The sequence below is a fragment of the Emydura macquarii genome, unplaced genomic scaffold (genome assembly GCF_026122565.2).
Source record: "Emydura macquarii macquarii isolate MOO-44397 ecotype Brisbane River unplaced genomic scaffold, CSIRO-AGI_Emac_v2 contig_1027, whole genome shotgun sequence".
Taxonomy (NCBI): Eukaryota; Metazoa; Chordata; order Testudines; family Chelidae; genus Emydura; species Emydura macquarii.
In genome coordinates this window covers 7,147,283-7,174,818 of record NW_027131164.1, presented here as the reverse complement: position 1 = coordinate 7,174,818, position 27,536 = coordinate 7,147,283, and the positions used below count along the sequence as shown (strand labels likewise).

The 27,536-nt window shown below is 39.9% G+C and overlaps 1 protein-coding gene across 2 annotated transcripts in view; it reads left to right on the top strand.

The window, feature by feature from the left end:
* Positions 1 to 5,002: 5,002 nt before the first annotated feature.
* Positions 5,003 to 27,536, top strand: part of VSNL1 (visinin like 1) — a 125,325-nt gene continuing 102,791 nt past the window's right edge. The window contains exon 1 of one of the 2 annotated variants that reach the window (XM_067544739.1): positions 5,003 to 5,206. The gene's annotated coding sequence lies outside the window, so the exon portion shown is untranslated. The remainder of the gene's footprint in view (positions 5,207 to 27,536) is intronic. The other variant, XM_067544738.1, reaches the window with a different exon arrangement.

Sequence of the window (27,536 nt, the reverse complement as noted above, 5' to 3'; positions counted from 1 at the left end):
AGTCTGACAAATGTTCAATACACAATTGAGAGGGGAAATGTAGTCACTTAAAAAGTAGTTGGCAATTATATCAGTGTCTATTAAAATAGGAGTATTTAGTAAAAACAAAACAAAGCAAAGCACCTCAAGCCACCTGCTGAGAGACTGACTGTCTAGATCCTCTTAGAAGACTCATGCATGCAGCTTTTAATGACTGAACTCTCTGTTCCTTGGGGTTGCACTGAGTGTTGAGGTGAAGGAGAAGATTGGAGGAGGAAGCATGTATCCCTGTCAGACTTTGCTCCTTTGCAAATTCTGACATTGCACGCCTTCTTTTTCTCCTTCTTCAAAAATTTCAAAGTCAAAATGTGCAATTTCTGATGGAAGATAGAGGTCAGAGACTGCCTGTTATTCTATGTGGGTACAGTGCCTAGCATAATGGGGTCCTTTTCTGACCTATGTGCTACTGTAATATTTATAGTAATAGAGAGCTGTGCCAGAAATTGAATCTCCTCACCTGCTCCCAGCACTGGTGAAAGTGATGCAATTTCTTCTAGACTCCAGAGACCAAGTCTGATGTTATATCTTCTGGTGCAGCACAGTGGACAGATGAGGGGATGCAATTTTTGAGGCCTTTCTGTGTCATCCAGCAGATATGGTTTCTGACACTAGTCCTCCATTTTTGTCCAGCATGGAGCAATTTTTGATATTTGCTCTACCCAATCAGGAAATGCTACCTTCTTCCAAATGAAGAGAGAATTTTGTCTCAAACTATAGTTTTAAAGTCATAATAATTTAACATGTTAGATTTTTACATCTTATTTAGAAAATCTAAATGATTCGAAGTATGTTCCAGGTAGGAGTAATTTTTTAGAATGATGTAATATAATGGTACAATTTATCAATATTCTGTTTAGAAAGAATTTTTAAGTGAAAAGTGAGAAAGGAGAGTTTAGTAGTTAAACTGTTAGCCTGGGACTCTAGAGGCTCAGGTTCCATTCCCTGCTCCACCACAGATTTCCACTTATCACTCAGTCTCTGTGCCCATATACTAGCTGTAAAATGGGGATAATAGTACTTCATAGGCAGAATCTGAAGAGTAATATGTTAAAGATTGTAAAATGTCAGATGCAATGGTAATGGAGGTTATATAAATACCTAAGATAAAAAAATAATATGCACCTGGCCTTGTACTTATGTTTCTATCCATACACATTCCAGTCCTAAGAGAAACTCTAATTTATACTAAATACAAAAATTTTGAATCAGATCCTGACCTAATGTAAATTGCTATAGCTCCACTGTAGTTAATTTGGTCCTTAGTTTCAAAAGCCACTTAAAGTTGCTAAATGGTGCAGCAATGGGCACCAGAAGGGTGTGAATTCTAAGGTGCACCAATGTGTTGAAAAGTAACTGGTTTGTGTAAACCCTACTGGCACCCACAAAAAGTTCTCTGGTGTGCATTTAGTACATGCCAGCATGCGCTACATGGGCCAGTTGGTGAGCTTCACATTGGTATGCATTAGAATTCATACCACTCTGGGTGTGCATTGGTGCACCATGTAGACAAGTCTTAAATTACAATGGTTTACATTATTTACAGTATCAAAGCACTCAATAGCAAGAAAATGAAAAATCTTACCTTGTCCACATTGGGTCTGATTCTCCCTAACCCTACACATTGTGTGGTCATTTGCACCCATTTACAATGAATGCAAAGTGAGTGTAAAATGCTAACATTCTGATCAGGTTATGTTTTACACCCACTTACACAAGCTTTAAGTGATTACAGGAAGCAGAGGCAGCAGAAAGCCAAGCACCTTATTCTTACTCTGTCCTGTTTTATTACTATTTATTATTATTTGAAATCTTAACTTTGCTATGTCGTTTTTTTTTTTTTTTTTTTTAAAGGATACAAATATTTATTTAGATAGGAAATATTATCAGTTTATGCATCAGTTGATTGACAGTAGCATTTTTTGTAAAATCATTATTATTACTCTTTCTTATTAATAATATCATGTGTGAAGTTTAATAAGAAATGTTTATTAGAGTTTTGATTTAAGGTAAAATTAAATTTGCATATGGACTTTCATCTGAGGCTTATCAGTGTATTGTTTGCAGCTATATTTTATTTATATGTATTTCTTATTCAAAAAGGTTTTTGTGGTGTTTTTAAATTTTGAGGATGTGGATAAAAGAATAAGTTAATGTTTTCAAAAGTGACCAGTGATTCTGTATGCTCCAGGTTTTGGAAGACCATTCTGAGACACCTCTTCAGGCATAGTTAGATTAGGAAAATAGATTGTGTTTTAAAATGTGTATGCAAATACATTTGAACTAACATGCTTTTAAACAGGAGTTTGCACCCTGCATAGGCAGGGCAAATTATATTTAAAAGCATATTACATGACTTGTCCAGTCTATAATATAGTTGAAATTCTGCCCCTATTTAAGTCAATCGGTGTTTTGCCATTTTCTTCAATATGCAAAGTCCAGTTCAAAATTATTTTAGTTAAAATATGTTAACTAATGTGTTTAAAAACACAACCTATTTGCCTACACCAGACATGGAAAGAGGCCTGATTTTTCAGAAGATGAGTGTTCAGAACTTTTTGAACACTGGGCCCCTTTAAGATGTCTAAGTTGGACACTCAAAAATAGTAACATGATCATATTGGTGAAAGGCAAATTATTGTCATGAATCAGAAACTGGATAAGAAATAGAAAATATTAATAATAAAAGATCAATTTTCATCATGGCTAAAGTTAACAATCAGGTGCCACAAGATTCCATACTGAGTGCAGTAAGGATTTGGAAAACAGGGTGAGGAATGAGGTGGCAAAATGTGCAGATGACACAATTATTTAAATTGGTCAATGTCAGGAAAAAATGTCAGGAATTTCAGAGATCTAACTGGGGCAGGTGAATAAGCAACACAATAGTGGATGGAATTCTATTTCTTCTTATTGAGAGAGACAAAGTGAATGAGGTAATATCTTTTATTGAACCAACTTCTGTTGGTGGATGGGACAAACTATGAGCTTGACAGTGCTCTTCCTCAGGTCTGAAGAATGTAACCAGAGTGTCTAAGCTAGATAGATCAATATAGATCAAATTCTTAAGCATGTTCATATCCTGGGACCCACATGGCTACAACAATAGTGTGAACATTTCTTGTTGTTATTTTAAATGTTTGTGTTTTGTAAATTATGTGGTAAGTAATCTTATTATCTAAGTAAACTTTGTCATCGTAAGTGGTTTGGTTGCAAACCATGTTTTGTGTTCTGGAATTTCTCAGTGGGGTTTGGAGGTTTTTTTGCCCCCCATCTTTTATTTTTTTTAAATTGTTAAAGTAAGGAAAGATACAGTTTTTAAAACGGTAAATAAATGAGATCCATTGGAAACTCTTCAGGAGAAGCACTGTATCTTCCTATGTCTTTGTATAATACCTAGCAGAATTCAGCTTTGAACTTGGTTGGGCTTGGGCATTTCAGCAAAACAGATAAATTAATATAATAGCAATAATTAATGATGATTATTAACTACAGTTGCATCAATAGTGTGCAATTAAATCATAATAGTATCTTTCTTCAAATCTTTGCTTAAAACTCTTCTCTGGTGTGATGCCTGCAAAAAGGTCTAAAATGATCAGGCACCTGGTTTCCTGTGAGCACTGCTTTTCATACTTACCATTATTTCCTTATGCTTCCTTTGTCTGTTTATTGCATCCACCTGTAGTCTACAGTCTTACACTTTAGATTTATGCATATGCTTAATATTATGCATTGTGAACAGTCAGTGGGACTACTCACGCTGCATAAAGTTAATCATGCATGTGAATTTTTGCAGGATCAGGGCCTTGCATTATAAACCCTTTAGGGCAGGGATTGTTATTTTGGTGTATGTTTGTACAGTGCCTAGCACAATGGAGTCCTGGCCTCTAGGTACTAGTGCAATGCAAATTTTTAATATTAATAACAATATAAGAGAGGGATCACCTATTTATCACATTAAATGAGCAAACTAACAATAGACAGAAGCTAATATCCATTTTCTTATAGAAAGTTTGAGATTGTTGTGGGAATAAACTGTCAGTGAAAATGTACTCTTCTACACGTTATAAAACTGCCCAGTATGTGTGTAAAGGGTGTAGACAGAACTTTGTGCAAGCAATGTACTGCCCCGTTATTTTTTCTTTGACTGAAAGAATTCAGAACCAAAACAGACTATATGCCCCATTCAAAATGTGCAGTGGTGGACAATTGTGTGTTGTATTTGACAATTTATTAAAGGTGACTTGAAGATGGAAGAAAAATTGAGTATACAGAAGGCCTGAAAAGATGACATTCAAAACCCTCAAAGCCCCATGTACCTTAATCCCCACCTTTCCTGTTTCTGTTCCTCTGCCCTCTTTCCTGATACGCTCCCAAGCACCCCTCCCGTTGTTGCTCCTTTCCACACTTTCCCCATGCATTTGTTCACCTGCCCCCTCCTCCTACATTTTTGCTCTTTCCCAGCCCATTGTTGCTCCACTCTGGGTTGTTGTTTTTGTCCCCTACCGGTTTCCTTCTCATTTTTGTTGGTCTTTTCGTGTTTGCCCTTTTCCACGTTTTGGCCCACCACCTTCCCTTCCTAATGCGTTTGCTCCCTCCCCATCTTGCTGCTCCTGTCCTCCCATTTTTGCCCATCTTCCACGTTTTTGGTCCCCCGTTTTATTGATCTCTTCAACCTGTTTTTGCTCCTCTACTCTCCCTTCCCTGATTCACTTCTCTCTCTCCCCCCCCCCCTATTTTATTCTCCCCTGCCCCCCGCCCTGCCCCCACACCCGCTTGTGCTCAGGGATCAGAGCTCGGACAGCAGGTGAGAGCAGCAGAAGCAAGGGCAGCGACCTCGCTGTTGTTAGTGCGCATGCTCTTCTCGCCCGGCGAACAAAAACTGACACTTCCTCGGCTCGGGGAAGTGGCGGCGCGTGCGCAGGCAGCTCCATCCAGCAAGGGAACCTTGAATTTCTCTGGGATTCCCGATCTGCAGTGCAGAGCAAAGCGGAGGAACGTGTGGAAGCAGCTCCTGGGCTCGCAGGCGCGCTCTAAAGGGGATTTAAGCTGCAGAGAGAGAGGCAGGGACCGATTCACCATTGATCTGAATTAAATACTTTTCTCTCTCTACAAATCTGCCCTTTTGAGTTTTGCCCTTTGCATCAGGGTACAGCGCATAACGCAAACTGTAAGTGTTCCCTTTACTCTTGAATGCTAATTTAGGGTTCCTGATGGGTCTGGAATTTCTTGCACCAATGTATCTTCTGCATGGATGCGGTGAAATGCATGGTTACAACAAAGTGCTGTTGGTTTTGCATCATCCTGCTATTTGCTAGCAATAAAGGATGAGGGGGCGAACATCTTGTGATGGTGAAAAGAGAGAATTGTGAAGTGTTTGCCTGCACGATATTTAAAGAGTAGGATTACTTTTTAAAGTCTGTGGGGAGAATGACAACGGAGGAGAGTGAGCATAACTGCACATTTTTTAAATCTATAAATAGAAACCTTTTCCTACGTACATACATCTCTAGATGCCCATGGCGAAGTTGTTCTGTTGCCGGTAGAAATAGAGAATAAAATGAGAGGGTTGTAAAGTGTCAAACTGTCTGACATCCTGTCGGTGCAGATTTCTTTTCCCCAGGAAAAGTGGCAGAGGTGTTTGCTAGTGAAAGTGGATGAACTGGATAGGATGGAAATAGATTAAGGCGTTTGTGCCATATGTTGGTACTTAACCATATTGCTTTAAGCTTTTATCTCTGCCCCCTTTTAAGTGTTTACAAAATAATCTTAATGAGCAAAGTTGGGTAACACTTTTCCTTTTTTTAATACTTTGGACATGGTGTTGTTTTTATTGACCAAATGGAGGGAAATTGTGTCCACAGCAAGCTGCCTTGCCTGTTTTAAGATGAGAGACTGAATATGATATTGATTAGGATATAAATACCAACATCAAAAGCAGGCATTGATTGCTCGCTTAATAATTCGCGTTTGGTCAGGTTTTGCTGAAAGCCTTTGACATTTCTAATCACTTGAAAAGCAATCGAGAAAAGGTCATTATGTTTTCCCGTGGAAACAGACCATGCGAAAACTGAGAGCAAGATCAGTAGTCCCTGCAAGGTCATCAAACCCACTGTGAAAAAGAGATCTTTGCGATTTCTTCCTTGATATTCTTGGTTTATGTGGCAGATGTTTCTTTTACGTGGACCACCCTTTCGTGCATATATGCAAGATATTTTCAGGAATAAGCTTTGGATTTCCTTTGTACGTGTTCGCACTCAGGTCATTCCTCTGATATGGTAACCTGTTCGGTGAATGTGTGCTGCTCATATTTACTTGGGGATAGGACGAGGTGGAAATGGATGTGGGTGGAGATAACAAAAGCTGGTGTGCAATCCAAGTCATTTCCCACAGGCAGGCGTGAGCGGGAAGGAGAGGAGACGAAAGGAGAATTTCATTTCAAGAGATCAAAACAAATGAGACGCAAGTTGAGGCAGATCAGCAGCGCTCGTGTGGGAACCGAGGTTTTCTACTCGGTGACCCAATCACTCATGAAAGAATGTTTCATAAAAGCCACTGTCGCTGACTGCTGTGTTATTAAGACATCTAGCATGTTTTATAGCTAAGGGACAGGGCGATCTCTAAGGGAATTTAGGCAGGATGTTTCGACGCCGATAGTAAATACAAGGAAAAAGCTGGCAAGGGCAGCAATAAGGGCAGTTTAAGAATAAAACGTTTTAAAATAATGAATAAAACAACTAAGAGGAAACGTATACCGGAGATGTATCTCAAAGGCGAGGAGTGCTTCCCTCCTTCCAGCCCTCCCAGGTATTGGCCAAGCTATAAAAGGGAGATTCCTGAAACTGGAAAGGGAGTTGTTTGTGAGCACACGAACAATTGTGGGTGCAGTTGTTGCTATTTTTTTAATTATGTCTCATTCTGCACAGAAGGTTCATGCATATGCTGAAATATCCAGAATCATGGGATAATGTTTGGCGGAAAGAAGGGGGGGAAGACGTTGAACACTTCTGGGAAACCCACATTTCCTGACAACAGTGGTTAGACCAAGATCCCTCCCTCAGTATCTTCAAGGATGCTGCTAGAAATAAATGCCAGTTCTTCCCTAGCGCTTCTCCCAACCCCCCAACTCCATTCTGCACCCACAGGACCTCCCTGGAGCCTCTTACTAAAACCCGGCTCCAACAACTCCCTCTGCTCCAGCCCGATCTTCCTTTTATTGCTTCTGCGCAAACCAGATCCCCCCTCTGCAGACCCCTTCTCCGTTCTGCAGATACCAGATCGCCCTACAACCCCCGCCCCGCACCTACCAGCCGTCCCCCTCCTTTACCACCTCTCCGCATACTGGAGCCCCACCAGTCTCCTTGCACATGTTTCCTATGCGGCTCTCTCTTCTCTTACCTGACCCCCTGCAGTCCCCTCTCTGCACACCCCCCTGCAGTCCCCTCTGCACAGACTAGATCCCCACGGCTGCCTCGCTGCACACAAGGGATCCCCTGGCAACACCAGAGCTCTCTGCAGCCTCTCTCTGCACATGCAGGTCTCCCCGCGACCCCGTTTTGCACACACCTGATCCTGCCCCACCCTCTGGATCTGCAGGCACGAGACCCTCTCCCCGTTCTCTGCCCCCCTCCGCCCACCGCAGATCCTCCTCTGCCTCCTACCCCGCAACCAGAAGCCCTCTCTCTGTCTCTCTGCAGGGCGCTTTGGCTGTTACCTGCTGCGCTTCCCCGCTTTGTCCCCGAGCCTCCCCACCTAGTGACTCCTGAGCCGCTGGAGATGTGGCCCAGCGGCCCTGGGTCCTGAGTGCAAGAGGTGGCAGATGCGCCTCTCCGCGCCCCACTGCGGAGGGGCTGGGACTAGCTGTGTGCGCGGGGATAGCGGTGTGGGGCGCACCCCCGCGCGCGCTCTAATGATTCTCTAATTACGGACTCCGCGGCGCTAATTGGCAGGGCGAAGAGAACAGGAAACAAACCGCCCCGGGAGGTGCGAACCGCTCCCGCGGGTGTCCTCCAGGCAGGAGCCGTCCGCACTCAGCCACCTGCAGCGGGAGACGATTTCCCCGCCGAGGCACCAGCGGCTGAGCGTGCCTCTTCCCCACTCGCCTCCAGCACAAGTCTGTTGGAAGTGAGACCCGGGGGGGTAAAGTGCAAACAGCGCCCGCTGGGTCTGTGGGGTGGGGTTGTGACCTTCCCTTTGCTGCTGCGGCTCAGGTCCGGCACACGCAGAGCCAGCCTGGGCCCGGCTAGTGCTCTGCGCTCCCCCAGGCGCGGGTTGAGGTGGGGGCTTAGCCAGGTTATTTCTCAGCCTTCTCTCGACAAGATCTTAGGGGGTTCCCGCCGGCCGCGCTGTTCTCCTGGCCGTTATATAACATCCGGCAGCACTGCAGGAAACAGGAGGCCTGTCCTGAGGAGCAGCCTGAAAACGAAGGGCCGGGCAGCAGCGGCGAAGACTGTACTTTTGACAGCTGCTGCTACAATATGTGAACTCGCCCTGCAGACCCTCCAGTGGCTGCCCCCTCTGGCTTTCAATCCTCCCGCCCCCTCTGCAAAAATCTTCTCCCCTCTCTAAGGTGGCCTCAAGATCCCATCTGTTAGAGAGAGACCTGAAAGGTATCAAATTAGGAATTCATTTGGAATCTAAATATTTTTACAGTGAGGCTGTTGGAGGAATTAGTTAGGGGCATTACAATTTTTTGTAATGAAGAAGAAACCTTTTTAGATAAGTGTAACATTTTTTTGGGGGGGGGGGGGGGCAGAGATCTAAATGAAATATTATTTTCACACAAATAACATGGCCAATTAGTGAAATATTGAATCCATGTATGAATGCCATGCTGTTGCAAAGATGTTTGTGTAACAGATATATTAAAAGATAGGGTCCCTTTCCTAATGATTTCAGTAGCCATAGTACTAACATTTTATAACAAATATTTTTGCCGATATGAAATCTGCTCTTGTTAGATATTAAATTGCTGATCTAGACGGATCCTGCAGTGGCCATTTATGCAGAAGGCTAAGAAGTAAAATCAATTGATTTATTAGGTAGAACACGGTACACCACAAAATCTTCAAAAATCAGAACAACAGAAAGGCATGAAAAAAGGTTGGTCTTTGTATAATTTATTCTCACCAGTCCCCTCAAAATATATTGTTTACAGAGCAGTTTGTTTCTGTGTCAGGCTTGTAGATATATACAGATATTCATACTATGGCTTCTTTAATAGTATGTGTTGTAAAGAACACAGTTTAGCAATATTAGTTCCATTGAAAAGCCTTCTGCACTATCTCTTTTAAGTTTGGGAACTGAGAGTAATTTTAATTCATACTTTTATTATTTTTCTCCTTCCATTCCCAGCCCTCCCAGTAAATAAATAAATTCCTAAAGTAATCTGAGTTAACGTTACTCTCAAGAATTTTTTTTTAATGTCCTTAACTTCATTGTACTATACTCACCTTTTTAAAAAAGTGTGCTCCTGCTCCCATTGAATTCAATGGGTGTTCTGCTAAAGACTTCAGTAGGAGCAGGACTGTGAATATAAATGTTCTTTTGAATTGTCTTATCTTTTAAACACATAAAGAGATATGCCATGACATATAACTGCACCTCTCATTTTTTACCTTTGTTTTTAGAAGTACTCTGTGTATGTGTGTATCTGGGGTGAAAGGGGGGCGTGTTGAGGCAAACAAAGGAGATTTTGGTTGCTCGGATTTTGTTTGTGCAGACGTAAGTATCCATGTATTCCACATATGCTTCAAAAATGTATTCAATGAATGGAATATCTAGCTAATCCTAGAATAAACATCAAAATGTCTTGACATTTTACTGGTACGTTGCTTATGAATCTATTAAGAAGTTCTCTAGTCTGATAAACAGATTCAAAGCCTGAGACTGTGGTAATTTGTCATGATACTTAGCTTCTTTGGTGTTTAATTTGTCACAGTGTTATATAACCTCAGTACTGAAAAAAATCATCAGAAATGTTTTCATTCTCCTTCCCAACCCCAATCTGTTTGTGTAAATCTACCAAGAAAAAAAGGCATAACTGGACATCTTACTGTTTATATAATGCAAACGATGTCAAATCCTGCCCTGGCCAGAACCGCCAGGCAAGATAGGGTGAATGGGTACCAAGTAGACAGTAGCAGATGAGTTTGCTGCTGTTGGAATTCTGCAGATGAGGGTAGAATTCCTATGGGTAGGCATAGAGGAATACCACAGGGCTCACTTTGGCTGCTGAAAACAGCCAGAAGTGCCCCTGGATAGAATATCCTGCGTCTGTAGCATATACACAAGCTGGCTGGAGGACTAGATGTGCCTTCTAGCTAGCAGACCACATCCTCTTGAGGGCCTGGTGGGTAGACTGCATCCCCTGTAGCTGTGACATCTCACCTTTTTCCCTTTTGCTCTCTTAAATGCTTTGGAGTAATGCTTCCCTGCTGCTTGTTCTCGTAACAGCTTCACCTCCAGCATAACAGTGGGCAGGATCCATATACCCCTTTATGTGCAGAAATTTTGCTTCCTTACCCTTTTCGGTCAGTAAACCTAAATAAATTAAATTATAGAACTTTCATAGAGAAAATTCCTGGCCAATAACATTATTGTTGTTGTTTTTTTAGAATGTTGTCTTTGAATTCTCCCCTTACTCATTTTTGTATCTTACTATTTCTGATCTTCCAGCTCCATTCATCAAATTTTCACTTGTTTAATTTTTTATTTTGGGATTCTAATTTTATTATGTTTTTTATCCCTAACTGAATCCAAGTTATTTATATAGAGAGAGGCAGAAAGATAGTTAAAAATAAATATGCATACTGCATATTGTATCTTTTTCACACATTCATAATAATGGACTCAGTTCTGTATGCCTTATGCAGCTGAAACTCCCATTGATTTTAACAGGTGTTTTGGATGTGCAAAGAATGCAGGATCAGCCTATAACTATGATTAAAATAACAACATACATTACACTTGATTTAATTAAGGAAGCTGGGCAATTAGAAATTAGTTTTAATGGGTAAGCTTGTTTTAAACATAATTAGAATTGTAAATATCTGTCACATATCATGAAAGGTTGCAACCCTCTTCTTTCCATTTTTGTCCTATCTCTTGCTTATGATATTGTAAAACAACTCGAGCATGGTTTTTAAACTCACTTTTTATACTTGGTGGTTTTGTCAGTGTGGACTGGATCAAAATTCTCCTCTCCTATTCCTTTTTAGAACAGTTTTAAAGGATTTCTATTGCAGAGGCCTTGCACCATGGAGACTTTCACTCTGCCTGGTCCTTCAATTTTGCCTAAGGTTGTTAGAGAACAAGGTGATCCCTCTGCAGAGCTCCTAACCCCAACCATCACCAGCTCAAGTTTAGTCCTGCGGTTTGCTATGGTGCCATCAGATTACTGCATCTGCACCCTTTCACTTGTGTGTCTGTTGCTGCTGCATTGGTGTCTCACACCACTTCACATTCTTTTCATTTCTTTTCCCTCTTTCCACTGTAGCTTTGTTCCTTCCCTTCCAGATTTTTCATGCCTCAGTTCTATTTGCTTTTCCACATTCGCTGTCTCCTGCCCTATTCACCGTTTATTTCTCCTCATTATTCTGAAATCTATGCCCTGTGCTGTAACTTCTTTGCATGGCATTATCCCAGGAATACTGGCTAGAGCAGCAGCATAGTGAAAAGAGATTGTAAGCTAGGGGAATGCTGTGTACAGGAACAGCTGCAAAGATGAAGATCCAGGTATGATTCTACCACCAACAAGGTATGGGAAAACACTCACGTTGCTATTCTGGGTTCAAACTCCTGAGTTCATTCATGTAGAAAGGTGCCTATTATCTTCTGAAATTTCAGAGTGCTGAAAAATGTCAGAGTCTGAGAAAAATGGGTGCAATGCCCTTTAAAAACAGAATGAAACATATGGGAGCAAGAACATGGCTGTCACTGCCTGCTGAAATAATTGTTCTTGTTTATGGGATCTGAATTCTCCAGACAGTGCTCCAAATCCATATTATTAGTATTGATATTTGATGTTATTTATTTTTACATTGATGCATGTGAATAATAATACTTATGATTTTTAAACCTTAAAGGAAAAACAATCCTAAGGAAAGTTCAATCTATTCCATACCAATATGATCCATGGGATACTAGTAGAAATGTGAGAAGTGAGAGAAATTGTCAGTGGTGATCTCGTAATTGGAAGACTTAGCAAAATATATGGTGTTTAAGGAGGGAGTTGGAGGAGAGGAGAGATGTTTTACTCACTGGGAAGTGGAAAGCTGTGGCAAGGGTAGGAGTGATATGATGTTGTTTTGCACTGAAATGTTTAAATTAACATATATTTATGTACAAATAAGTATATAAAGGTATCCAGCAATCTTCCTAGTGCTTATTTTTCTGAGGTTAGGGAACAGATTATTCTAGCTAAAATAAGAAAGTCACGATTGACCTCAGGTAAATAATTTTCACATAACTAATTAGAAATAAGGAAGTCTATTGTGTCTCAAATTCTGGCACCAAAAACATAGGAGGCAGTCATATCGTGGTGTCTGAATATGTTTGACCATCTGCTTACAATAGACCCCACTGAAATCACTTTTTGGAGCCAATTCTGTACAGATCTAACAGAAGAATTTGTGCTAACTTTGCCAAATTAAGGTATTTGCAAGGAAAAGACTTTAGCTGATGTAATTTATTGAGGTAATGATAGCTGAATAATTTCCTTCAAGAAGAAATGCATTTTAAATCACCTCGCTCTTCTGAAAGCAGTTTCTGTGATTGGTGTTAATGTTACTGTAATTTTTAATGGTTGATTAATTCAAAACAATATCAGTGTTTTCATAGAGATCCATTATATGGTTCACTAAATACCATGGGATCCTATGAAAGGTTCACTGATAATCTCTACATGCTCCTCCTCCTGCTTCTATTGAACTCAGTGGGAGTTTTCCTATTTATTTTAATGGCAACAGGATTGCATCTTATGTGTACATGTCACTCCCATTCAAATAGTGGGGGCTGTGTTCTCATGTGGCTAAAAGACTAAATCACAGTGAACTGTGGTGTGTGGTTTGTTAATAGAATCTACACCTTATTTGTCAGCTTGGATTATCTAATTATAACTATTCTCTTATTTGTCAGACACTTGTAGTTAGAAATGTCTTCTCCCCCCCCCCCCCCCACCCCAACACTCACAAAAACAAAACAGAAGAACAGTTGTACCTTTTCCTTTTACATGAATGTAGTGGTTTTCAAAGAAACCCGATAGATAGCGCTAGAAATTGAAGTCTTCTATTTATACTCTCAAAAAGCTATAGTGAGACATGGTCAATGGCATTGCAAGGCTCTCATAATATCCCCAACAACATGCTTCCAGACTAGTTTACAGAGAGAAGTGCTGGGCATTAGCCGAGTAGTACAGTCTCTGTGACTGTTCAGTGTAGGCCCTGTCAGCATTAGATAAATCAATCAGTGTAATATCAATCAATGGAATTAACTTGATTGTTTTAACTCTGTGGGAGTGTATCTACATTGATGCATTCCTTTAAGGTGATATTCAGTTGTTCTTTTAACTGCCAGTAAGGATATCAGCAGTAATGGTGACTTTAATAATAAGGGCACTATTCATTCTTTTGATGTTAATGATAACTTTGGATCATTGCTGATTTATGGCTGGATTTTAAATAGCGACCTAGAGAGAAAAGGTTTTGGATTCATAAGATTGTTAAGACTAGAAGGGACCAATATGATCATCGACTCTGACCACCACAGGCCATAGAATTTCACTCAGTGATTCCTATATCTAGCCCAATAACTTGTGGTTGAATTAGAGAATATATTTTAGAAAAAAAAAATCCAGTCTTGATTTAAAGACTTCAAATGATGGAGAATTTACCACGTCCCTTGGCAATCTATGCCACTCGTTAATTACCCTCACTGTTAAAAATATATATCTATGTTTCCAGGTTCTTTATTCCATTACCAGTCCTTGAGCTGGTACTGTCCCCAAAGTAATTTTTTTTTTTTTTTTAAGTTAAACATAACTAGGCCACTTATTAAACACAGTCTCTTTAAAGAATCTATAACTTGATTTCAATATAGTAAGAAGTAATTACAGAATGCTAGTGTGTTACTGGAAATGAATAATTTAATAAAGGATCAGTTCCACATACTTAATAAAAATAGTGTTTTTTTTTAATCCAGAGGAAAAGTGAAATCATTCCATATTAAATGGTATTGAATACAATTTAAAGATATCTCCTTTGTGGACTTTGAGAATATCTATGTATTTAATGAAGACTTTATCCAGAACAGAATAATTTAAAATTAGAATATCCTGTTTATAAAAATTCTTAATTCAGAACACAAGAAGTATATTTGTATTCCTTTCATCGGTTATAATTTAGATGAAATATAAAACTACTAAAAGGCTCATCAAGAATGAAATAGGAGATACTGTTTAACATAAGAGGCTTTTACGGATTACGCCACATGGTTTTTGATGGAATGTGTCTAATACTTGAAAGGAGACGAATTTGTTCATGATGTAATTAGAGAAATTAATAAAAAAATAACATTAGACCATCTCAAATCTTCATGGCTAGTCGCTATTATTCATAGCTACCAAATATCCATTGTGGCTAACATTGCCCAAAACTTAGTTTTTACAAAGATTACTAACTAACCAGCACGTACCTGATTCATATCTCTGTGGTTAATGTTGTTTCATTACAGCAGAACATATGGTGTATTTTTTGGTAAGTTGTACCAAAAATTAATTTTATATGCATATTCTTCAGATTATATATATGAGTGGAGACATTTAGGAACTCTTTGGAGCTTTTTTCCCCTCTCTTGGAAAAGACTTTTGTAAAATTGCATTAAACACGAAACTTGTTTTGTTAAAACATTAAACATGGCAGCCTGGAAATAGAATCTAGTTTGAGAATTAAAATTTAAGGTGGTATGAATGATTTTTACAAGGAGAACAAAAGGGCATGCAAGTTTCTCATGGATTCCCAAGCAGGGGATTAATTGTCAAACCACCCTATTTCCCATATTAGTAAATGGAAGGCAATCCCTGCTAGATACCAGCTAGATGAGAAGGTGGTCCCAATATGGAAAAGATGCAAAACCACTAACTTGTCTTATTTTGTCTACCTACGGTATTTCTAATGTGCCTCTTATATCAGTGTCATATCCAAGTTCCCAAAAGAAGTAGATGCTAAGCTTCCATTTTCTTCTTCGGATATTGTGAGTGGATCATCACTTACCTGTATTTTTTTTTTTTTACATTAAAGTTTACAAGAGGAGCATCCAGATATGTGGGGATGTGCTCTGAGTGTATGAGACAAGGATTGGGCTAGTTATTTATCCTAAAGCTTTTTATTGGGTTTTTTAAAACTGATTTTGTGTCTTCTTTTGTGTGGCCAGTTCCTAGCACATCACAAGTGCTACTGGAATGTGGATACATAAATATTAAATTCTACATGGTTAAGAGATTAACATTACTCCTTTAAGATTCCTACATAGTTACATTAAGATATATTTCAGAATTGTCAGGACTGCCTTTGTCTTATCTCATCCCCCTGTGATCTGTACGTTCTTCTGCATCTCCTCTCTTAACCGCTCCTTTCCTATCCTTCCTGTCTCAACTGCATGCCATAAGACTATGTTTTTGGATCAGGGATCTTATTTGTTTGTATGTTCTGTAAAGTGCTACACTATGTACATTTCTAGTGCTATGTAAATATTCATATATAAAATGATGATATATGGTATATAATCACAATTAATAATAGTATGAAAGGAAAAATATATCCAAGGATCCCATGGAATTATATTAGAACAATTCATATTTGATAGCAATGACTGAATCCAGTAACTAAAATATATTTCAAGAGCAGGTTATTGTTTTTTTTTTTTTTTTTTTTTTTTTACAAATTGTTCTGTATGATGCCATTTGGTTCAGAAGCAGCCCTTCTGAAGAGGAGTATAATGTCAGAAGTTCAGGTACTGCTGTGTTCTATCTATCTAATCTATACATTGTTCAGTGGGCCCCCTGCTGCTATTGAGATGCATTCAAAAGCACCGCTCCTGCAATTTGATATGCTTGGGCCTAGCCTTGCATTTGCGAGGAGTCTTGTAACTTGTGAAGCTCCAGATGAGTGCAAGGGTCTGCATTTGTAGATCTGATGGCAGGATCAGAGCCTTTATTGTCATTGACTTCTGCTGGAGTTCTGTGTACAGAGCAGTGGCAGGGTATGAAGGGGAAAGTAAAAGATTTAAAATGCTATAATGACCTAGCACAATATATTCTCTGGGGGTTTTTTCTGTGTATTAGAATCAAGTGTCTGCCTGTCAGCATATATCTTGCCTTTCAAAACCATAGTGTTTACGTTGTTAGTTAGCTAATAAAATGTACTAATGTATATTCTTTGGTCACAGAGTATGTCCTACTTTCTTTGGACAAGAATAAAGCAGAGGAATCTGTTTATAAGTTAACTGCTATTATATGTGAGCTATGTTACTTTAGATTAATAGATCCTTAAAACGTTTTTTCACTGACTTTAGAATATTTATAGCATGTAACTACAAGCAAATGTGAAGCAATAACCTTACACACTGCTGAATTACTGCAGGGTGTAATATAAATTCCTGATAAGTAAGTAAGATATATTTGACTATCAAACAGCCCATTAACATTTATGGTTTGTTTTAGTTTTGGGGAGAAATACATGGAGTAAAATTAAAATCAATAATAGCAGCAGTTCCAACCCAATTTGCTTCAATTATGTGAAACCCTGAAAACACACTTTTATGGTTCTGAAAACTGGGGTGATGATGACTATTTTCAATAGGGCTTGTACTCCTTATGTCACTTAGGTTCTTTAGAAAATTCTGCTTCATGCCTTTAAACTGTCAGGTGTTGAAAACAGGTTCTTGTTATTTGCTTGACACATTTCCCCTATTATATAGCTGCACATATACTGACAGAAATATATATAAATAATTAACAATAACAATGTATTAATGTCATCTTATCTACAGAAATAAGAGAAGGTTCATGAAACTTTCAGAGTTGCTTTATAAAAATAGGTCAGAGTAATAGCTAGGGACTGTAATAGCCACAATACAATATCCAGTAAATTCCCTCAGTCTAATATTGTAGGCATAGATATTATTCACCCGAGCTTCAACTAAGCTGATCTCCTTAATGTCTGAAGTTCCATGAGAAAATGAACATACTTCTGCATACTCTGTCCTGCCTCCCAATTTACTAATTTATGTGTTTATTTGATTTAGTTAAGTCCAAAACAGCAATGAGTGACCACTTCAATCTTATCTTTTTGATGTAGTTTTTCCATTAAGGCAGTGGTTTTCAACCTTTTTTCATTTGTGGATCCCTAAAACATTTTGAATGGAAGTGCGGACCCCTTTGTAAATCTTAGACATAGTCTGCGGACCCCTTAGGAGGCTGCAGACCACACGATGAAAACCACTGTTCTATAGTAACAACAACTTTTTGTGTACTCTTAGACATAGTTTGCGGACCCACAGGGGTCTGCGGACCACAGGTTGAAAATCACAGCATTAAGGCATTCAGAATGTCCTCATGAGATAAAGCATCTGTAGAAGTAGGCAGGTTTTCTTTCTTTTGTGCAAACAAAATTGATGGTGTCTCTTGTCTCTGGACAAGTTGGTGTCCATTTAAAAATATCCTGCTGCCTTTCCTGTTTTCAATATTTATCAAAATAAGTGAGATATTAAGTGCAAATTTTATTATTTATATAATACAGTATATGTACGTGACACATTATTGAAATAGTAGATATACACATACCAAAAGCAAAACACAAGATCATTGCCCTTCCCAGCTTTCATACTGAAGACACAAATAATACAATGAAATGAAATGAATACAGCAATGGACAATGGAATTGCATGGGTATGTTAAATACAGGTACAGCAGAAATAGTTGGATTCTAGGAGCAAGTGGAAGGAGGGAGTGAAAGTGCTTGGTGTCAATGACAGGGAAATTGTTCCTTACAGAGAAGGTCCTAAGCTACAGATTTCAGATTAATATTTGAGTTTTTCCCAAGTTTTGGGATACTTGGATTTGGGCTTGGCCAATTACAGAGATGGGACCAGTTCTGAAAGTTGAACTTTGGATCGGTTCTCCCTTCAGAGTTTTGGTTTAGGCCTGTACATAGTTTCTAGTGAAGAGTTTGGAAGAAGGCATGGAGTTGGAGTGGGCAAAGGAAAGTAAGGTCCTGAAACACCAAAGTAAGGCATGTGCTTAAATTAAGCACATTTAGTTCTGCTTCATCAAAGCCATAAGGAGTAGAAAGTTGGGTAGTTGCAGGAAGTCTAATGAGAAATCATGTCAGCGATGTAGACAAGGTCAGCGTTGGGAGAGCTTTAAAGCTGGGGATTGGAAGCTTAAAATGACTGTAAGAAGAGAGGTAGTCAGTGTAAAGAATAAGAAAGGGGAACATGTAATGAGGATGACAGAAGAGGAAGATGATTTTGGTTGTAGCATTCTGAACAGAATGAAGGAGAGAGAGGAGATCGGGAGATTGAAAAGGAGAAGGTTAGAATTGTTAGAGGTGGGATGTTACCAGAGCATAGAAATGAGTTTTACCATATAGAGAGACATAAAAAGATGAATTTTGTAGATACTGTAGAGAAAATAACTGTTAGAGCAGAGGAAGACTGAATCTAAGCAGTCTCAAAATAAGTGTTGGGAAATGGAACTATGCTAAAGATGCAGCTGATTCTTGCCATTTCTGGCTGAACAGCTTCTCCCCATTTCATCAGTATGTTTAAATGTCAGATGTTAGCCAGGCTATATTGGAGAAGAGAAATGAATTGATTTAAGGGCTGAGAGGATTAATGGATTTATGTGGAAAAATTATAACAACTAGTTAGGTAAATCATGATAATGCGTGTGTGAATGAGATGGACACAAACAAATAGATGAAGGATGTAGACCCTAGCAGACAAAGGAATTAAGGTGGTACAAATGGTTTGGAAATAATGATATGAAAGTGAAAAGAGGAATATTTTGTCTGAATGTCAGGACACATTTCCAAAGAGAGGCTCCACTTCAGCAACTGAGCTGTGTGTGGATCCAGGAGATCTGTCTTTTTTAGGAGTTCCTTACAGATTAGGGCCATAGCCATGTATTAAACAGCTTCTTAAAGTTCCATCCGTTGGGACCTTTGTAGACTTGGAAATGGGCTGAAGAATACACTGTGGGGAACAACATTGCATTGGATAGACTTTAGAGGTCTTTGTCATCAGTAAGTCCCATGATTCACTGATCTTATGATTGTTTATATTGCTTTTACAGTCTTGCTTTTATAGCAGTACCAACACTGTTATAATGGGGTCCTAATTTTGAAGAATTTAAATAATGCACATTTTTGACCCCATTGCATTTGAGGGTACTTTCTGTTTATGCTTCATTCCTCATGTCAGTTATGAGTGGGATAATACACCTGTTCTGCTGGTAAATTTCTAGAATTTGACATAAGATGGGGATGCTGTGAATAAGGTTGACATAAAATCCAAGATGACATTGCTGTGGATAAGCAAATAACAGCAAACTCAGCTTGACTTTCTTACCTTGGGACTGCACTTGAATTTCAATTTCCAGCTAAGTTTTTAAGCATCTCCATTTGAAACTTAGATAGAAATTGTAATTCAGGCAAAATCAGAAAGTGAAGAGTGAAATCTCTGGACTGTACAACTGGTTTGTCAAAGGGGTGAAGAAACTTCTTTACAAATTTGAGGTCAAAAGAGAATCAGCATTAAAACTCAGATTTGGTTTTTTTTTGGAATTTCTTGCCTTCCAGTTTGCCAAAGCTGTCTTTTAAAAGCAAGACCCTGATGCCTAAGTGTAAGGGTTTGGGCCATCCCTCCCTGCCCGTCTGGGAGGGAGGCCATGCCCCTTCACTATGCCCCTTCACCTACTTCCTGTGGGTACTGAAGCTTGAAACGGGAATTAGTGTTCGGGGCCGGAAGCGGCAGCTCTGGCTCCTCCTGCAGGCAACAAGAATTCTGTAGTCCCTGGTTTAGGCCAGCAGAGCGGTTAATCAGTCTGTGACCCCAGGCCCTCCAGTGGGGTGGGGCAATGAAGTAGTCTGTAGTCCTAGGCCATCAGGCAGTGTGGTTAGTCAAACAGTCTATAGCTCTAGGGCTCACAAGCAGGGGGGTGAGTGCCAGCAGAGTTTAGGGGCTCACAGGCAAGGGGTGAGGCTGCCACGGAGCGGCAATGGGGGAGGGGGACACGGGCCCTCCCGATACCACCGCATCCCAGCCCAGGGCACTAACAGTAGCGGAGCGTTCTGCCATTGGGTCAGCGGGGCTCCAGCTGAAACTCGCTGACACGGCTGCAGGTCACAACACAACCAGACAATTGTCTGGCTCCCCTGGGCTCCTTCCTCCCCCCCTTTCAAGGAGTACCTGCGCCTCAAGATCACTGTCCATCTCCTCGGGGTAAACTGCAAGGGGTAACCCGAAAAAGCCCTCCGTGTCGCTGGTGGCAGGCAGCTCCGGTGAGTACTCTGGGCTCCGGGTAGAAGGCAGCTCCTCAGCAGTGCAGAGGTCAGGTTGGGGCTCCAGTGCTGGGGGAGAGAAGTCCTTCTCCTCCAGCAGCTCCCTCCAGACTGAACTAGAGGGCTGGCTCACCTTTTATACTTCCTGTCCCATCCCTCTGCTTCTGGTGGGGCGGTCAGGGTTGTCTTGGCTCCACCCAGCGGGGGTTGAACCGTCCCTTCTTGTCCATCTTCAAGGGATGCCACGCCCCCTCGCTACAGTAAGGCAATGCATCCGTTTCCCATGAGTAGTGATCTCTTGTTGGTTGGAGTGGGGAATGAAGTATAGAAGGAGAAAGCAATTTTGCTAGTTGACATGTACTGTATGTGACTAGTTGGAAACTGAGACTATCAGGATTCTCCAGCGTAAAGCAGTCCGAAGCACCTCTACTGACTGTTAGTAGCAAATGAATGAGAAGAGCTAGTGAACTATGGTGATAAGGAAAATAAGTTCCTTTTAGCTTCATATAATTATTCCCAGACCATACTCCATAAAGATATTTGAATATATTTGTGATTTTTATCCTTTGAAGACTAAGTGCAGTAGTCCTAATTAGTCATATTTTAGAATTAACATGGAAATATAATTATAGATTATATCTTAGTAATGATAGTTTGCATTTATAGTTCAATCTCATATGAAACTTTGAGATCTGTGGATAAAATTGCTTTATAAAAGAGAGTGAGGAGTAGTATTCTCATTTTAGAGATGGGGAAACTGACACACAGAAGCAAAGTGACTGACCTACGGTCTCACACCAAGTCAGTGGTGGAATTGGGATTCGAATCCAAGTCTCCTGATTCCCAATCTGGTGTCCTCCCAGTGGATCACATTGCCACTATGACAGATATTGCAACCCACGCAGTATCTTTGGGGATTATCGTTCCAAATTCATGAGTGGTTTATGTATGACTGTGCTTTACTCCAGAAGGGAGGGTTATCACTCTTTTAGAAACTAAAAAACAGTGAGTGATGATTATGATGAGTCACTGAGACTAAAGAAACTCCAGAGACATTCCACCCTATGAGGTGGCTTCCATATACTAGTTCAGGCTGGGTCTTCTAGAGACTAGTAAGCTATGAAAGGGCTTTTGGTACAAAAGGATGAGCTTGAGCTGACTTGTGGCCTTCTTTTTGATCCAGCATATGGGCAGGACAGTCTGTCCAAGGGCCCAAACCCTCACAAATAGGCTTGGGCTTTGGGCTACTAGGGCCACCTAAGACTGAGGAGTGACCAGTGGCAAATTTTTAGCATGTGTGTTGGAACTTTTATTGTTTTTATTATGTTTTCTGGGTCATGCTTTTACCTTAAGAATAAATGTGCTTGCTTAGAAAGAGCTGTGTGGGAACAGGTGAGTACTGTTATAGCCCTAGAGAAAGGTTATCCACAGACGCAGGACTGAAAGCAAAGAACAAGTGCTGGCCTTTAGAAAAAGTTGCTCGCTGGGGATATCGTAGTGTAAGGCAGAGGGCTCCCCACCCCTAGTAAGACGGGAGTTGGACAAGGGTCATTGCCAGAGACAGGTGATGGCTGGAGTCCTGAGACCTGACTGGGCATTCCTGGAGTAGCCCACGGGAGGAGTGGTGGGAGGAAGAATACAGGTGCAGATATCCTGAAACGGTGAGAACCACTATATAGTTCCTTTTGTGGGAGAATCTCAACATGCTTTGAAAATATGAATCTTTTTATTTGAAATCAAAGTATAAAATGATTGGAATTTAAACACTATTTCATTTGTTAGCTACAAGGGGCCTAATACTGCAAATCCTTACTGAGGAGACTGGTCCCATGGGACTAAGTATGGGAGCAGTTCATATAAATGAAAAAAATGTAGAAAATTCTAAGCATTTTGTACTCGGAGTTTAAATAATTAGGATTGTTATGTTGCTAGTTTTCTTTTGTAAGTGTAAAAAAGTTATTGTAGTTACTTTTTTAGATAACAGTACTGAAGTGAAAAAACACATAGAGGCATATACATAACTTAAACCTAAACTATGAAGTCTCAGATATGATGACAGTGAAATATCCTTTCCAATATGTTAGATTGCTCCAGACAGAGGTAAAAGCAAAGTCAGCAATGATCCCAAGAACAGATATACAAAGACTAATATCTTTGCAACACAGATTTGTTGTTTGGATTACTTATAGAAGTGGTTTAAGAAAATGCACTGATACTCAGTTATAAACTGAAAGTCAAATGTGTTGCTGGAAAGATATGCTGTATAGCAAAGTTTTTCAGTGACTTCAATGAGCTTTGGATCAGGTCCTATAAAGGAAAATGTCTGTGTTGTACAGTATGTATGGATACATATAATGAAATAAAGCTAATATTTAAAATATTGTGACCCAGATCCTCTGCAGGTATCTGCACAACTCCATTGAACTGACTTCAGTGGAACTATTCCAATTTACATCTGCTGAGGATTTGCTCTACTGTATTTACGTGGACACTGTCAATTTAAATCACACTTCTGTTTGCAATGTTTTGCTGACTGTTGTTACAGTAATCTCTAACATTAGTGTAATTGAAAGAGCTTAGAGAAGAAAATATTTTCTTTGTTGTCTTTTTGTTTCTTTTGCCAGCACTATGTGTATACATAGTTTAACTGTTTCCCATGTATGATCAGTCAGTCTTCTCTGTCATTTGTGTGGGCCTTTCCAGTAGGCGCACACGGGAGAGGAAATTATTTTTTTTTTTAATTTGGAAAATTTGATTGTAAGATACCAGCAATTTGTAGAAGGACCCAGAGACAGGTGTAGTAACTGAAATTATTTTTAACTCCATTTTGAAATTGAGTGGATTTATAGTTTACATTGTCCCTTTAAATATTTTGGATAGTCTGTGTATCTTTCAAAAATGTATCTCAAGGATAGTACACCAAAAAGGCTCATATTTGAAAAGAGGATTTTCAGAATAAAATCTGGAGTTCAGGAAAGGAAACTGATTCAGTTACTCTGCTTTTCAGTCTGTTGCTATATACTATTGTGCACTTTTAGAAAACCTTTTCTCTTTTACCTTTTAGAGTACCAGCACAGCAAGAATTATATGATTGTTTCATCTAAACTATTTCAGACCACACTAACCACATGCTCCTTTGGGGTACCCTATGTCAGAGAAGTAAATATTAATGTTCTGAGCACCCCCACTGCATTTTTTTAAAATCAAGGCTTCGTGGGTACTGAGTCATATTATCCTCCCATCTGTTTGAAAATATAAACACAACATAACCTTTTTCATTAAATTCAAGACATTTATGTTAAAAGAAATGTTAGTCAAAATCATACTTTTTCAGTACAAAGAAGTTGTTTAAAGCATTCTCTTAAGACATGCCAAAATAAAAGGACCATTACTATATAAAGTGGAAATCATCTGGAATTTCCCCATCCTACACAGGATTCTGTGATATATTCACTGAGATCTCACGGTGGGTCTTGTTGATAATAATGGTCCACTCATACAAGAACTTGTGCAGGAGTGTGCTATTGGGATAGCAGCTGGACTCTTAACAGAGGTAGATCTCATTATCACTGAATTTGAATACCAACTGTGTTCCATGTAGGCTCAAACACTGATCTGTCCGTAGATTCTTTTTTACTGTTTTTTGTTTTGGAATTCCTTTGTTTTTTTTTCCTACTCTAGGCATAATGGCACAATAAATGCAGAGTTTATCACTCACAAATGCCTGGATGAAAATTGTATGCCGTGTTGTAGCCATGTTGGTCCCAGGGTATTAGAGACAGACAAGATAGAAGTGGTAATATCTTTTATTGAACCAACTTCTGTTGGTGAGAGAGACAAGCTTTCGAGCTAACGTAGAGCTAGAGTTGCCAGTTTTGGTTGGATGTATTCCTGAAAATTTCATCAGATGACATAATCCTTAATTAAAGATTAATCTTTAATTCCTGGAGACTCCAGGACAATCCTGGAGTGTTGGCAACCCCACATAGAGCTCTTCTTCAGGCTCGAAAACGTGTCTCTCACCAACAGAAGCTGATCCAATAAGGGGTATTATCTCAGATACCTTGTCTCTGGATGAATACACCAATGGTTTTTAAAGGACAGTGAAGGAACAATGAGGTCCAAGATTATTTTCTCTTTTGAGTTTGAACACAGTGGCCATCTATGGAAAAGCCAGCAACAGGTCTTTTCTCATTTGTGTTCTTCATGATAGAATACATACGTGGTAGACCTCTCATGGCTGGATTCCATACCACGTAGGCTTTGTGGGAATACACTCTTTACAAATAATTCTTCCCTTGGGCAGCATAAAAGATTTATCTAGGGATCTGTTTGTTCATGAATAAAATCATGAGAAAGGAAAATTGCTGAGTACAGACAAATAAACAGGCATAGTCAGTCACCTTCTGGCTAATCCATGGGGAGTACCTGAGATTTGTCATTGTAATAAAATAGTTGGCAGTAGGAGATATTATCTTAGATGTTCCTGCTAATTTCAGAAGGGAATTGGGTGTGACAGTGGAAGGATGGCTGAACCATTTAAGAGACATTTAAAAAAACAAGTTAATAGTGCTGATCAACAAAAAGGGCAATTTTTTCATGAAAAGAAGAGCCTGCCAGTTTTGTTCTACTTCTACAGTTACAGGCCTCCTTCTTGCACAGTTTGTAGGCTCTTTGGATCTAAAGCAGTTATAAATTAATTAAAAGCCTAAAAGTTACATTTCTGGTGGAAATGAGCTTTAATTTGGCTGGAACTAAACCAGACCTTTTGGCTGACTAAAGGGTCTCAGTCACTTAACACTTGGCTTCTATTTCTTCCTGAGGCACTGCAGCAGCACATGCCCTGGCATGACCTGCAGTCTCTGCTTGATCCCAGCACAGGAGATAAACAGAGAAGAATCCTAAAGGGAAAACTTGCTCTTTCTGCAGCTCTTCCTAGACAGCACATGGTTAGTGAGCTCTGCTGGTTTTGTAGTCTGGGATAGCTCTCTGCACTGCACTGCTCAGGAAGGCATTTCTCAAACCTCCCCTTCCCTGGACCAGACCAGATCATGCTAGAGAAAGAATTAGCTCCAGCAGGAAAGTGGCAAGTACCACCCTTCTTCTGCTGCAAGGAGCTGGTGAAGCAGCAGTCCAAGAGCAGTTTGTCCAAAGAAATATCACTACCATCAAGCCTACTTCAATCACGGATGGTGACCTCAGGTCCAACAATGGGTCCTCTCTCTCCAAGTACAAGACCACAGAAGGAAGACAAAGAGCCAAAGATCTAGCAGACCACTGAGATGGTGACCCAAATTATCTGAGAATACAAACAGCTCATATCATTTACTCCCTATTCATAGGGGATTAAACAGCTGCCTCCGAAGCAAGGCTTTCCCATTCAATAGGTCTATGGCTAGGCAGAATAAAGCATGTTGGAAATCAAACTCATTGATTGTTTGTGCTCTATCAACTGGCCATAAAGAGGAAAGTGGCCCTAGTGTGTTTGATATTTGTGTGATCTGCTGATGCATATCTGAAGGATACAAGACAAAGAGCTTGTCTTCTTTTGCACTCAAGCCAGATTCCCTAAGAGTGGGAGTAGCCTCTTGAGTGGAGTGATACACTACTTAAGAAGAAATCTGCCTCCTCATTGTCCATGCATTCCTTTGTAAAATACGACACACAGAGTTTGAAAGTCTCCTCAGATTTTGCACACTATAAGACCTCAATGAATCAGGAAACAGCCTCTGTGTCTATTTAAATTTTGGTTTATATTAACATGACTTGTTCTCTCTCCCTGATTTCTTTCCCTCAAAGGTGCAAACTGTCTGATGTGCACTGTATGAGCTGGGGACATTACTGTTTGACAGGGAAATTTTAGGATATGCTTGTGTGCATTTTCTTATTGGGTGAGAAAAAGTTAGGAAGAACTGAAAATATTGAATTGTAGTCAAATTAAGTGTTCACATTGCTTCTAGATATTGGACTAAGAAGGGTATTTCTTATGTAGGAAATGGGCTATAAGCTGTCCACCGAATCAAGTTTTGGAACCAGCAGTTTCTCAACTTCCATTTGCACCTACTTATTGTGGTCACTAACAACTGTCCACCTCTTTGCCTAGTCTAATACCACTAGGAATATACTTAGCGACAGTCCTCTGACGGAAAAAAAAATCACTATTTGATTCAGTGCCCAAGGCTATAACAAGGTCTTCACCGGCAGTGCGAGTAACACACTGGAGATCCAGTCTGACATTTTAGGATAGGTAAATAATTGCTGCTTTACTAAGCCTATTTCTTATATTGTAATTTAGGTATAGTGACAAAACGCTACTTAGCATTTTTAGCTAATCTAATTTTAGCTAGCTAGATATTTAAAGAGCACTTGGTTGCCATGGTACCCAGGTGCTAGATTATTTAGCATTTATATCAGTGGTTCCCAAGCTTTTTGGCTCGAGGGCCACAAATATCATTTTTACAACCCTGGAGGGCCACCAGTCTCTCAGCTCATAAAAAAATGTATTGACGTACACACCGTGAAGGACTACAAATAACTACATATTTAAAGTAAACATTTTGGTGCTACAGTGCTCATTTTTAAATTCACTATTTTATACCTACAGATTACTCACAGTACGTCACACACTGACAGACAAAACACTAGTGTAGATGAGAGGCTGTCACGACACACTGAAGCACATGGCGTGGCCGCTAAGTCACGGTGGGTTTAGCAGGCCAAACCGGAAGGCATGGATTTTTAGAGTCCTGCCCCTCTCCTCAAGCATGGTGGGTCTTGGCTGCTCCGCCAGCAGCCCCCCTCCCTCCCACTGCAGCCAGACAGAAGGAGTTCAGCGAGGAGATTGCCTCCTTTCTGATGTCCCGTCCTCCTGTCTGCAGCAGGGAAACCACACGTGTCCTATAGCCCTGTGTACTGCACCCGGCTACCTAGGCAGTGGCTCCC